Here is a 14,231-nt window from a genome sequence, read left to right on the forward strand (position 1 = left end):
AAGAGAGAGAGAGAGAGAGAGAGAGAGAGAGAGAGAGAGAGAGAGAGAGAGAGAGAGATTTCAAAAAAATGAATGAGGATAAAAAAGAGGTTTAAAAAGATTGAAAAAATGCAAACAAAAAAAGAGAGAGGGATTCTTTATGATTTGGGCATTTTTTTAATTAATGTATTTTATACATTATGCCACCTCATTGCCATTAAACTTACCACGGAAGGTATATACACTCTCCAAACTTTGAGATTCCACTTTTTGACGCTTGTAGCATAGCGAGCAACCACATATACGCGCTTTTCTTAGCATAATGGGAGGAAGCTCATTGTGTTGTTTGTGATGAGGTTGGTGATCCTCAAAAGTTATGTTGTCAAAATTCACAGCAAATCGAGGAATACCATATGCACGCTTTTCCTATTGTGGTGGGAAGTAAATCGGTGCGTCACTTATAATGAGAGAGGCAAGCCTTGTGCACATTTTCTTAGCACGATAGGGCAAAATTTAAGTACCCGTTAGCCCTCGTATAACAAGGTGGGGGAAAGATTGCATTTTCAAATAGTTACTTTTGAAGACCCTTGCATGACCTTCATGGCATGATGAGGGTTTATTGACCTGCTGAAATGAAAAAAAAAATGATCAAATCCTTACCCGCCTTTTGCCAAAGCACATCCCACGTCGCACGCCCCTTGCACATCGACGTCGACACACGTACGACTCTCAAGTCGTTAAAGAGCCAAAGAGAGGAGGCCTTCGGGCTCTCTCTCATTTTTTCCAACTCTCCCTCGCGCTCGATTACTCTTACGCACGTGACTCCTCTCCCTCACTCTCCCTCACTCTCTCCCTCAATCCCTCTGGACTTCGCTCCTACGACGAATTTCTTTCACAATACTTTGAGAGGAACCAACAATGGAACCCGTTCGCATGCTTCTCCAGCTCTTTGTAGCATTCGACTTTGCTCCTCGATGACCTCCTTTCCTGTCGGACAGGAAGTTACGGCAGTTTGATCGGAAGCAAGAGTGGTAGCCCGCTTGCTGTGAAGTTAACTTCCTCCCGTTCGCATGCCTTTCTGACCCCATCACTGCCGGTCGACTTTGCTCCTTCGACGGCTTGCTGTCTGCCAGACCAGAAGTTTCAACATTTTGATCGGAAGCCGCAAGGGGAACTCGCTTACTATGAGGGTGATTATCTCGCTTTCACGAACTCCTCGGCCTAACCCCTTCAATCCGCCGAACCAGGGATTTTTATATATATAATATTATTTATTATAATTTTTATTAATTATGTTTAGTAATTATTAATTAATGATTAATTAAATTATTTGATTGATTATATTTGATTTCGATTAATTATAATTAATTGGCAATTAGTGATTAATTATTAATAATAATTATTTAATTATTATTATTATTAATGTAAATTATAATAAATAATAATAATAATAATTAGTTGCAAAGATTCCCTCTCTTACCTCGGCATGCGTGTCAGGCCGACAAATTGCCTATACACACTTTTCTTAGCGTGGTGGGAAGGGAAACCGGCGCGATACCTACGACGAGGTAGATGAGCGACCCCTCGATCCCCAAAATCTTTCCCCCGGCGTGTGCGATGAGCCAACTAACCACCTATACATGCTTTTCTTAGCATGGTAGGAAGTACTCTGGTGCGATGCATACGAGGAGGTCAGGTAAGCTTAGTGCATGCTTTTCTTAGCGTGGTCGGGATAACTCTTAAGTACCTGTACGCGGCTTTATAACTGCGGGGAAACACTGATTTTTATCTTGCAACAGGTACCTATAGAAGACCCATACATGCTTTTCTCAGCGTGGTGGGTACCAAGACTTTACACGATCGTGGTGTCCCGAAAAGAGGGTACATACCATACACGCTTTTCTTAGTGTCGTGGGAAAGGCCTAATTTTTATGTAGTTTTCTTCTAAACGGGGAAGAAGCCGGGAGGCTGCCGAAATTTTCACTGAAATAGGGGATTTGGCAGAATTTGAACAAGTTGAACTTGAACTCGGACCCGAACCTGTTTTGAACTTAAAAAGAACAAGAGTTTGAACTCCAACGAACAATGACTTGTGGACCATTGAACTTGATTGTAAAACAAACAGAGGACTCGAACAAAACTAAAGTGATTTCTAAAGAACAAATCTAAATAAAAATGAAATAAAAAAGGGGACCAAATTCAAATAATTTGAACATTCAAAGGAACTTGCAAGGACCGCAGGGGACATAGAACTTGAGCTCGCATATTGAGCTTGTGGACTTGATAGAACTCCAACTTGAACAAATGCAAAGGACTACGGCACGAATACAACATCAACACTAAATCAAGCCTAATCAAATGATGTCAAACTGAACCAAAGATTTAAACTTGTACTCTAGACTTGGACATTAATGGCTTGAGAATTCAAACTCAAGCGAGTATTAGAGTTGGACTGCAATGGACATAGAAATTATCTTGCACATTGAAATCATGAACTTTATTTGAATAGGACTTGGAAGGGTTCAAACTTGAGTCCCATTGGAACATCGTTGGCCCTTCACATCTGAAATCAATCAAACTACAACACCTCTTAGGGATGTATTCAGTGTATAACACACGATAAATGAAAATGCCCACATTCTACAGTTGAAGGCTCCTATCCATTCAACCTATGGCCCAAATAAGTGCAAATATAATAACCACCTGAGATTGGTGAAAGGTGGATATGATTTAGAAACAATGGGCCCTTCCTACAAATGCATGCGAATACTTGTGGATAACAACAGTGTATTATATGTACAATGAACTATTGTGGGCACAAGTACGGATCCCTGCAAATGAATACTTATGGATAACAACAGTGGGTACATCGTAAACACAGCGAACCACTGTGGACACAGGTACGGATATCACCTACGATAATGGTGATCAAGATCTTCAAGTGCGTCGAGTACAAGGGAAACTCGATGTACGAAAAAGGACACCCCTTGATAGAAGGAAAGGGATGTTGAACAAATTAGAATTAAACTTCCCGGTGTTCCAAAATTCTTTCTTGATCCCATTTTCAAGAAGAAAGATAATGCTTGCATCTACAAATATCAAAAAATAATAAGTATTCTACACTAAAGATCTTGAAAGGAGATCTTTTTAAGGCAGAGCAGCGGACTTCAAAGTCCAGAAAGTGCCTTCCCCGGTGATTGAGAAAGGGGAGACAATATCAAGATGAGGAGGAGTCTCGTAACATCAAACGCATCACCACCGGATCCGTAACACTAGTATTAGCGGATAGAAGTCTTGTATAAGCTTTTTAATGAAAAATTGTGTGCACTCAAATAATAGTCACCTGCATAATTGTAATCATTCCAAAGTACCCCTGCACGTGCACTATAATTTGTATACACATACGTACACGAGGGGTATGTCCAATCAATGAAATTCTCAAATATCCGCATGAGCCCCGGCGAGCGTGTTATTGGTACACATGTGACGTCTAGGGATGCTGCGCGGGTCAACAAGTGAATTCAAGTTCGAAACTGATCCTTCTATATGAGTTAACATAAGTCGATAGGATTCAAACCATCAAATAAATACACTGTTCTGGGGACCGGTGTATTTGTTTTAATACATTCATATCAAGCCTTCAAGTCTTTTAATTAAGAGAATTTACAAATACAGGCATAAAGCCTATGGAACCCGATCCTTCTAAGTAGGAAAATAGGAGTAGACAGAGTTCGAGTCATCGAATAAATATACTGTCATGAAGTTGACCAGAATATTTATTTTATACATTTATATCAGGCCTTCAGGGCCTATAATCAACAGAATTCACAAATAAAGGCACTAAGCCTACGAAACCCGATCATCTTAATCAGGTAAATAGGAGTAGACAGGGTTCAAACCATCAGATAAATATGTGGTAATGAAGTCGACTGGAATATTTATATTATATATTCATATCAGACCTTTAAGGCTTTAAATAGAGAAAATTCACAAACAAAGGAACCAAGCCTATGAAACACGATCCTCCTAAGTAGGTAAATAAGAGTAGAAAGGGTTCAAACCATTAGATAATATGCGGTCATGAAGTCTACCGGAATATTTATATTATACATTCATATCAGGCCTTCAAGGCTTTTAACAAAGAAAATTCATAAATAAAGGCACAAAGGCTACAAAACCTGATCCCCTATCGGCAAGTTGATAGGGTCAATAAGGTTCAATCAACAAATGGAAATGACTCGAAACACCCCAATGATGATCGTGTTAAATAAAAAATCTCAACTGGAGAGGTCCATCATAAATATTTTCAAATGCCATCCAAGCTCCACACAAATATCCAAAATCCTATGATCATCCAAAATAAAAAAAATTCAAATTCAAGATATTTAAAATTTAGATAAATCTATCAAAACACATAAAGCAATATCCATCAACCCTCCGCAACAGTTTATCGAGGTGGACAAATTTAAATATAACTTTAGCTCACATATGAGTTAAGTGCATAGTTGAAAATATCACTAGGATACATTCTCAAACAATCTCCTGTCAATAAGGATGTGGTACGTGTCCTCTAACCGACGGTTTTGCTGCCAAATGGCACCACAAGATAAACGGTTATGATCCGGGGCCCTCTAAACTGAGTGGTTTTGCCGCCAAATGGCACCACACAATACCAGTTATGACCAGTGCAAATGCATTCCTTATTGACATCAAATTCTTGAGATATGAATCAATAGGATATGATCGATAGTGCACAAAGCCCTCTGTTAGCTAAGGTTGATTTAAATTTGTCCCCTTAGACAAACATCCATCCCAGGTCTACAAGGTACCCTTGGACGAAGCAAAATCTCCAAATAATCCAATCATCCAAATGCCCAAATTCAAACCCAATTTTTAAATCCATACCTATGCTGCTACTATATGCCAGATACCACGTATCTTCTACGTATCTCTAGGTAGTGTCTTATCTACAAATCCATCTTCCTTCCAAAACTTACCATGAAACTTATTCGTTTAAACTCCCTCGCTGAATCAAATCAAAGCGAGCGGACGCCGGGGCCGAATTTTCAGAGCCCACAGGGTTGAAGACTAGGTTGCTATGCCCCTCGAGATCGACCATACATATCTTTCATGACGTGGCAGGAAGGCTAAGACTCCAATAATTTCCACTAAAAAGGAGAGATTCCAAGAGGCTACCGAAATTTCATTTGAATATCCTTACATCTTAAACGAATAGCAAGGAGCCAACATGGACTCAAATGAATAAGTACTAGAGACTTAAATTGAATTTGAACCTAAAATTGAACAAATAGTATTTGTATCAGATTCGGAGCACAAGATACTTAACTTGGATAGCTGGGAACTCAAACTTGACATTAAACTAAATATGAGTTTAGACATAATTGAATGACATGGAGTACAATCTAAAATATAACTTGTTATTTGATAAAAAAACAACATGCTAAAAAGAATTAAGTGGAAGAAACAATACTTGCTTATAGAAAATAAAATAGATTTTTTTATGGAGGTTAAGAAATGATCATTTTAATTGGGATGAGGATATTGATGAATATGACATCAAGCTCATCGTACAAATTGTGTGACACCTTTGAACTTGCAAGTATAATTTGTTTGCAGGAAATAAGAAAATTGTAAAGGATATGGCTTGGTTTCAAAGACATGATATGAGGGCATTGGAGAATGATGGTTCATTTATAATGTTGGGCTGGACGCACCCCTAAGCAACATCCAATATGAATTGTAGGAAACGTGGTAATCTACCTACAATATATCATGCAAAAATCTCTAATAAGTGTTATTGTTGATTCATAAAGGCTATGTTAGTTGGAATGCAAATCTCTAATTAAAGTAGCACTATTGTTATCATTTATTGCATGGATCAACTGACGGCATGATGGAAAAGATGTGTTTAACGCAAGTGATTGTTTGTAGGTAGCAAGAAGAGATAAACAACCAACATATGCATGAAAATTGCATGCTACCCGTAAGAAAAGAAAGATACCATCAAGAAATAGATTCAAACTATTATCAATGGCGATCAACGAGTAGACAAATGCATTAATTCAATGTCAATTAGCTCCATGTTATAGCAAAATGCACTAAACCCTTGTAAGTGATAACGAAGAACATGCAATGAATATGATGATTCATTAGCTAATACGCATAAAGGAGCTAATAATGAATGTAAGTCAACTAGTATTCATTGGTAGAATTCAGGTGATAAAATTGATCTGTTTGCAAATGACGACAAGAGATAAGATTTCACATTGATGAATCTCTTTCGAATGTGGATGTTTGTGCATGGTGTAATTCATAATGAAATATAAAGTTCTATATTATGTTGGATATCTACAAGCAAATGTAGAAGACTTGTCGCACACATAGTAATCTGCTAACGGGTGATGATGGATAATGTGCAGTAGATACCAGTTCAACTTCACATTTAATTAAGATTGATTATCAAGCAATCATTATTATCTTTTGCAAAAAGAAGAGAGTGACATGCCACAAATACAAGCACCCACAGGACATTGTAGAACACCCCTCATGCACTCAGCATGTCACCTACGGGTAAAATACGTAAAGGTCATGATAATCATGAAATTTTATGAGCCACCGTAAAATACCCACCATAAATCTAAAAATACCTCTACATATGTACTATAATATATATGTACACAAACACAAAAATGAAACTGCATATGTAATCACACACCATTATGGGCCCCGATAAGCATGTTACCCATACACGTGACGTCTAAGGAAGTTACATTGGTCAAGAAATGAACTTAAGTTCTCCAATATTTTTACTTGATAGAGTATGAATCAGCATGACTTGAACCATTAAACAAATTTATGATCGTAATGTTGAATGATATATTTATTTTCATACATCCATACTAGCCCTTCAAGGTTTATAAGCAATAAAAATTTCCCAACAAAAGCACAAGTTGACAAAGAACCCTGATCCTCTTTCAGCAAATCGACAAAGTTAATAAGGTTCAATCCACAAATAAAAATGTCCACATGTTACCCTAATGATGGCTGTGTTGAACATAGTTCTCAACCAAAGGAGTTAATTCTAAACATTCAAATACCATCCAAATAACCAAAAAATTCAAAACTCAAAGAATATACTAAAATTCAAAATATTAAAATTGAAATCATTCATTAAATGATTAAAGAAAAATCCATCTACTCTCCACAATAGTTTACCAAGGTGGAAAAATTTTAAAATAACTTCTGCTCATAAAAAGATAATATCTAGTCAAGAATATCACTAGGATTCATTCTCAAATAGTCTCAAGCCAGTGAGAATCTGGCATATGTCCTGTAATAGACGATTTTGTCTCCAAATGGTACCATAAGTAAATAATTATGATTGGGGTCCTCTGAACCGGGTTATTATTTTCCGCCAAATGGCACAACTATATTACGATCATTACCTATGTCCTTATGTTCCCCAATGAAACTAAATCTTTGAGATATGAATCAATCTAATATAATCGATAGGGCATAAAGCCATATGTCAGCTAAGGTGGATCCATATTTGTCCCTTTATATAAATATTCACCCCAAGTCTTCAAGGTAATATTTGATGACACATTACATGGCTGCCGACAAGGACCCTTTTGTCAGGTTAGGTTAGCTATATGCTCTAACTATGTAGAGCGGGGACTACGATGGACCTGGATGATGGAACCATGCGATCCTGATCGGATCAATCTTTCATTCCCCGACCATCTACTTTAAGTGTAAGATGGTAAAATTTCTAATTTTAACAATCAAATTTTTAAACATCCAAATCCATGTTGCTACTATATGCTAGATATAAGTACTACATATCTGAGTTATGACTAGCCTTAAAAGAAAGATCTCTCTCATTATCAGGAGGGATAATTAACCATAAAGGCTTATGCCTACAAGAAAACTGAACTCAGATAATAAAGTACTCACAAAATGAGTGAAAATCGCTAGGTGTTTATTATCTTTAAACCTAATATGCGCTCCTAAAATTTACCCCATAACTTAATATGCTAAAACTTCCATTGAAAGCAATGGGTAGGCCTCGAAATTTTTAGAGCCTCTAAATAATTCCATTGTTATTATACTCTATTATGCAATTTGTCAGTTTCGTGGCCCAATTAATAACTTATGCCTATAGTAGCTGGGTAGTATTTGAAGTAGAGAAGACAAACAATATAAGCATTTGTAGATGATTTATAGATTGAAGCCATAACTTTTTAAGGGAATAGTTGAGCGACAAGTGACATATGATTGTTTGTTGAGGATTAAAAATATATTTGATGGACTGTAGTGTTTAGAGAATAGGACGTTTTCAATAGTGGTATTTATATTTAAAAGAGAAGTAGGGTGATGGTGGGTTGGACACCAAAGATAAAAAATTCAAAAGTTAAGTAAATTGTCATTTTTCATTGGAAGAGTTTAATGATGTTGGATTGTGTGGTCCTGTGGTGCTAGACCAACTAAGTATTTTAAGGTTTACAGTACTGTAGAAGCTCCCATCCCCATCAATGACCTCAGGTCATGCATTTTGTCACACATCGTCATCCAGTTGGTAGTTTTTAGTGAGATCTTATCAGGAGATTCTGCATTGCTTGCTCTTCCCCTTGCGTGCATAAAAGACTTTAACGGATCGATAAGCTATTTAAATATAATAATTTAATTGTTAAGTATGTAAATAAGAAGGTTTGAGTGCAATATTCGATTTTTTGTTACACCACTAATATAGATTATCTCTACCATTGGGTCAACACTTAATTTTACTTCATGATAAATATCATATATTCATCTTTTATAATAGTTCCTTCCATTTTTTATTTGTTATTTAAACTTTAAAGGTTCTTCTTAAAGATTGAGCCGAAACAAAAGAATTAAGACTCTAAGAAAGCTTCATAATCACCATAAGTGTGTGTGTGTGCATTTATAATAACAGCATTCAAGAAAGTTTGACAACCTTTGATGTAGTTGTTTGGTCTTGTTCAAGCCCACACAGTTAAAGCTTGATATCACTCTATAATTTTGCTCGAAATTTTAAATTTATTGAAACTATTTTACATTTAGAACTAATTCTAGATTAACTCTATAAATTTTGATCAGTGAGTTATGAATAATCATTTTGTTAATGCTATGCCATTTTTACTTTTAGTTTAAATTTTATTCTTGATAGATAGATCTAACTTTAGTCATTTATAGAACCATAAGATATAATTTTTCTCTTTTTTTTTTTACTAAATTCAAAAATATGCATGCCTCTTCTTCTACTTCCATAATAGTCATTTGTACTAGATATATTAATAGCCATAATGAAATTGTGGTGCTAGGCAAACATAACATTTAATACAAACTCATTATGTGTATTTAGATATGAGATAAAAAATAGGTAGATAAAAGTAATGAGATTGTTTATATATATTATTGATAAAAGTCATATAGGAGTATGATATGAGATTGTTCCTATCTTCAGCGTTGATCTACCTTTCAACAGGTTTCCAAAAGAAGGAAACCATCCATGAAAGAAGATTTTCTTTCTTTTTGGTTCCTTTTCTTCTTAAGATAAACAATTCAACTTTCCTTAAACTTTCACAACCCTTTCTCTTACAACATTAACTGTATTTACAAAATGACAAGGAAAAAAAAAAGAGTCTATACTTTTGTATGGTTAAAAAAAGTGCAGTTTTATATTCTCAAGCATTCAATCACACAACACATGACATAGTGCAAAAAAATACTTGCCCATTTTTTAGCAACTTAAAATTAGTTTTAAACATTAAAAATTAGCTCCCTTTCAAAATAATCTTGCATAAGCATAATCACGTGCATTAAATTAGATTGGTTAACCTAGGGCAATCTAAACATGCATTATAAATCAGAGAATCAAAATCACATCATCATTATAGAACCACTGTACACAAACACATATCCATGAAAGAAATTATATATTTTGCATAAATAAAAGATAATTCATTAAACATTCACAACAACATTATTAACCTAAGACCAAAGTCAGTTGTCCTCTGAATCAAGTTAAAGTGTGTGTTTGGCTATATAATTCAGTTAATCTTATTAGGCTTTAAAGTTTCAATTTTTAATGTTTAATTTGTCGAAGGAAAATGTATATGTCTAAGTTTTAATACATTAAGAATTTTATTAAAAATATAGGATTGGTTGTTTACTCCCAACTATTTAAAGATAACTTAATTAAAGTGTAAAATACCCTCACTCATCAGATATTTTTAAATAAAAGTTGAAGGGATTTGTTAAATAGGGAATTAATTAAAGATCAAAATGAAGTGCGATAGTTCAATGTAAACAAGTTTTTTTATGAATTTTCCTAAATAACTTGTAATTATCAACATAAATATGAGTAATAAATTATCAATTTAAAACTAAAATGTTGGTGAAAAGGCAAATATTAACCACTAGTGGAAACAAAGCAAGTTTCTTTTGGAGATAATATGTTGCTCATTGTTTGCTCTCTATCTTTAGCATGGATATCATTTGATGTGGGGTGTAAAGTTGATTTGGGTGTAAAGGAATACAGTAGGAAAATTTATTTGCTGAGTATAAATGGGGGACCCAAAAAAATAATAATTTGTGAATTGAAAGGCTTTATAATGGTAGATCCAAACCTAGTCAAGACCTAGTAAGGCTATTGGGGTTTAACTTATTTTTAATGTGGCACATTTTGTGTGGAGTGTTAAAAAAATTTGGGGAAAGATATGATTGGTATAGGTATTCAATATATATCATAGGGATATTACAGGTAGATTTTTTGGAGGAAAGTTTCTACTAGAAATATTGTCGGTAATAAAATTTCTAGCAAATTATTTGTAAGAAAATTTCCAATAAAATAATATGTTGGAATTGCAGCTAATCGACTGCTTCATCCCTCGTCTCAGTTTAAAGATTCTCACACTAACATATATATATAGAGAGAGAGAGAGAGAGAGAGAGAGAGAGAGAGAGAGAGAGAGAGAGTCATTTTAGAATTAAACACATCGAGTTATTTAAATATATTCTTAAGCATATATTTTTGGTTGCAAGAAAAAAATATGCCTATAATAATAAGTCTCAAGTCCTTAATGATATTAATTATTTTAGACTTCACAAAATATTTAACTATTTTTTACCATAGAAGCTCCCTGTTTGATGCTAGAAAGAGAAAGTTCTGAGTTCAAATTTTTTTCAAATTTCTTCAATCTCGGTTCTTCCTCCTTGGATTCGGGAGGGAGGTGGGACATGACGGTGGATGGTCGCCGGCCTTCACTGCCTTCGATTGGGAATGCTACAACTATAGGCGGAGTGGCTATGCAGAATAAGTATGAGCTAGGGCGATAGATGACTGGAGTTGAACGAGAAGCAGAGGAGGATCGCAGACGTAGATTGAAAGGCTAACTAGTCATATCTGAAAATGGTGGTTTTTAGTCTGAGAAGATGAAGCACGTTAAAGGCAAAGGTAAAAATGTTTCTTTAAATGCTGAATGTAAGACTCCACGTAATTTGAAACCAAATGACTTTTCTCCAACTAAATCCTTTGATCTCGAGGCTTCGTCATCTTGTATGAAAATCTTTGTTAGTAGATTTGGGAATTCAAAAGCAATCCTTGTTTTTGACAGCGAGATAAATGTGAATTCTTCAAATTCAATTTACATAGATTTTCATAATAATATTAAGAAGAGGGTGGATCCTTCAGAGAAGGCTGTGGGATGCAGTGAGTGCATAGCTACCCCAGTGATTGAGAAATTATCTGGAAACATTGAAGATAATAGCAAGATGAGTAATCCATGGAGTAATAAACCATATATCAAGTTGAATTTCAAAAGAGAGGATGCTATGTTATTTGAAGTTGGAAAAGTTGTCAAGTTAGATGAATCCACTGAAGTTTTGAATGCTAAAAGGTTTGATCACTCATTGGTTGCTATGGTTTTTGGGAGGGAAATTCCTTCACATTTAGTTGCTTGGGAGTTGAGACGAACATGGGCTCAATATGGACAATTTCATTTTACAACCTTAGTAATGGGTTGGTATTTGTGCTCATTCAAAACATTTGAAATAATTGAAGGAGTTCTATTAGTTGGACCTTGGTTTGTATGTGGCCACATTGTTTGAATGGAAAGGTGATCAATGGAGTTTTCACCGAGCTATATGAAAGGATTAAACTCTCCTATATGGATTAGAATGCCACAATTGCCTCAACATTGTTGGGATGAGAAAAATGTTTCTATGATTTCTTCTATGGTAGGTGTTCCTTTGATGTTGGATGGGAACATGTTTCAATGGGGAAGGAGGAAGTTTACTAGAGTTTGTGTTCATATGGAGCTAGACAAACCTCTTCCCTTGGGTGTTTGGGTGGAAGGATTTGATGGGAAATTCTTTCAAAAGGTTGAATATGAGAGAATCTCATCATTTTGTTATGATTGTGGCATGATTGGTCATGAAAAAAGCAAATGTAAAAAGGAAAGTATGGCAGAGAAGAGTAATGTGGATGCTTCTTTTAATAAAGCCCAAGGTAATCTTCATAAGGCACAAGAGAAGGAGATGATAGATAATTATGGACCTTGGATACATGTTAGTTACAAATGGAACAAAAGGTTTATTAAAAAAGTGACCAAGGTGAGACAATTGCATATGAAAGTTGATACGAACGATCAAAGCAAAGCTAATACTTTTCAAGATGAAGGAAATTTGCTGACCAAGGAAAAAGAAACTGTTGGGCATAAGATTGTCAACCAGCGGTAGAAGAAGGTGAAATCAATTCGAATGGAGAAAACTGTAATATAAATTCATCAATAAAGGTTGACTGCTTCAATCTGGTAGGGATTCTGGAGGAAGAACTATCTGTTGTCAAGAAAAATTCTCAGGTTTCAGCTGAGTTGAAGAATCCTAAAGACAGCTTGGAACATGTTGAAGTGATAACTAGGAATAAATTCAAATTGTTGTCCCAGGTTTTTGCTGAAGAACTAGTTATAATGGATGGTGAAGAAAATGAAATGCTAGCCAAAGAGAGCAGGGTAGATCATGATTTTAAATGCTCGGTGACATAAGATAAAAATAAAGTTTCTAGCTTGGTTAGTTCTAAACCGAAACAACTAGAAGATGGAGAAATAAATCCGAATGATGATTATGCTGGAATTGGAAAAGATGTACAAGTTTGTTCTACTAGTTTAGAACAAGTCGTGGTAGACAAATTTGAGGCTCTCGGGACAGAGACTGTTGTATAAAAAGATTCTGCTATGGAGGAACTTTCTCTGGCTGAAGGTTTGAAGTGCAAAGAATATAAGAAAGAAATAGAAATTTTTGATGGATTGCATAATTCTATCACTTTTTTTACTAAGATAAACAAATTAAGAGAAATGAAGCCGTGATAGAGGATGGGAGATTTTTTATTCCTTCCAAATAAGGGAATTTGAAGAAAACGTTTAATAAAGATTTGAATGTGTTCGATCCAATCAAAGGGAGTTTAAGAGGTAAGAAGTTGAGTATTGGTGATAGTACTAGACACACTTCATCATTTGCATCATAAAATGGCCATAGAAACGTCTGAAGGAATCCATGGTTGGCTTCTAGATGGGGTAAAGATGTTGAAGATTTTTTTTTTGAGAGAATGCATAAATTGCATTATAAGAAAATAACCTAATAGAACCTAAGAAAATAAGCAAAAGGTCCCTTTTTCAATAAGAAAAAAGGACTTATTAAAAATTAACTTTTTTATTTTAAACTTATTATAAATGTAATAAAAGCCACTACTTCCTATTTTAAGACTGTTGAGATGCAGGGGATACCAAATTAAAGAACAACCCGAGGGTTGATTAGTATCCCAGAGTTCCCATCCAGTTAGAAAATAAGAAATAGTAAAGCTCTTATAAACATTTAGGCAAAGTTTAAAAATAAAAAGTTAAGCTAAGAAAAAGGAAATTACATTTAAAACAAACATTACACTTCAATAGTAAATTCCCATAGTTGCCATCCACTGAAGAATCCTTCTTCATTTTTATTTTGAAAAGAGGAAAGAAGAACTTTTAGAATCGTTCTTCACTTTGTGTTCCATCATTTTCCTTCTCGGTAGATCTCTTACTGGTCCCAAAGCTTGGAGTTCTTTGAATAAAACATGTTTTGAACCAGATGAAACATTATTCTTAAAAAAGTTTTTATCTTTTTTAAGAATAGATTTTTTAAAATTTAAACTAATAGAAGATGAAGGAGAAGAA

This window comes from Dendrobium catenatum, unplaced genomic scaffold (genome assembly GCF_001605985.2).
Source record: "Dendrobium catenatum unplaced genomic scaffold, ASM160598v2 fragScaff_scaffold_205, whole genome shotgun sequence".
NCBI lineage: Eukaryota > Viridiplantae > Streptophyta > Magnoliopsida > Asparagales > Orchidaceae > Dendrobium > Dendrobium catenatum.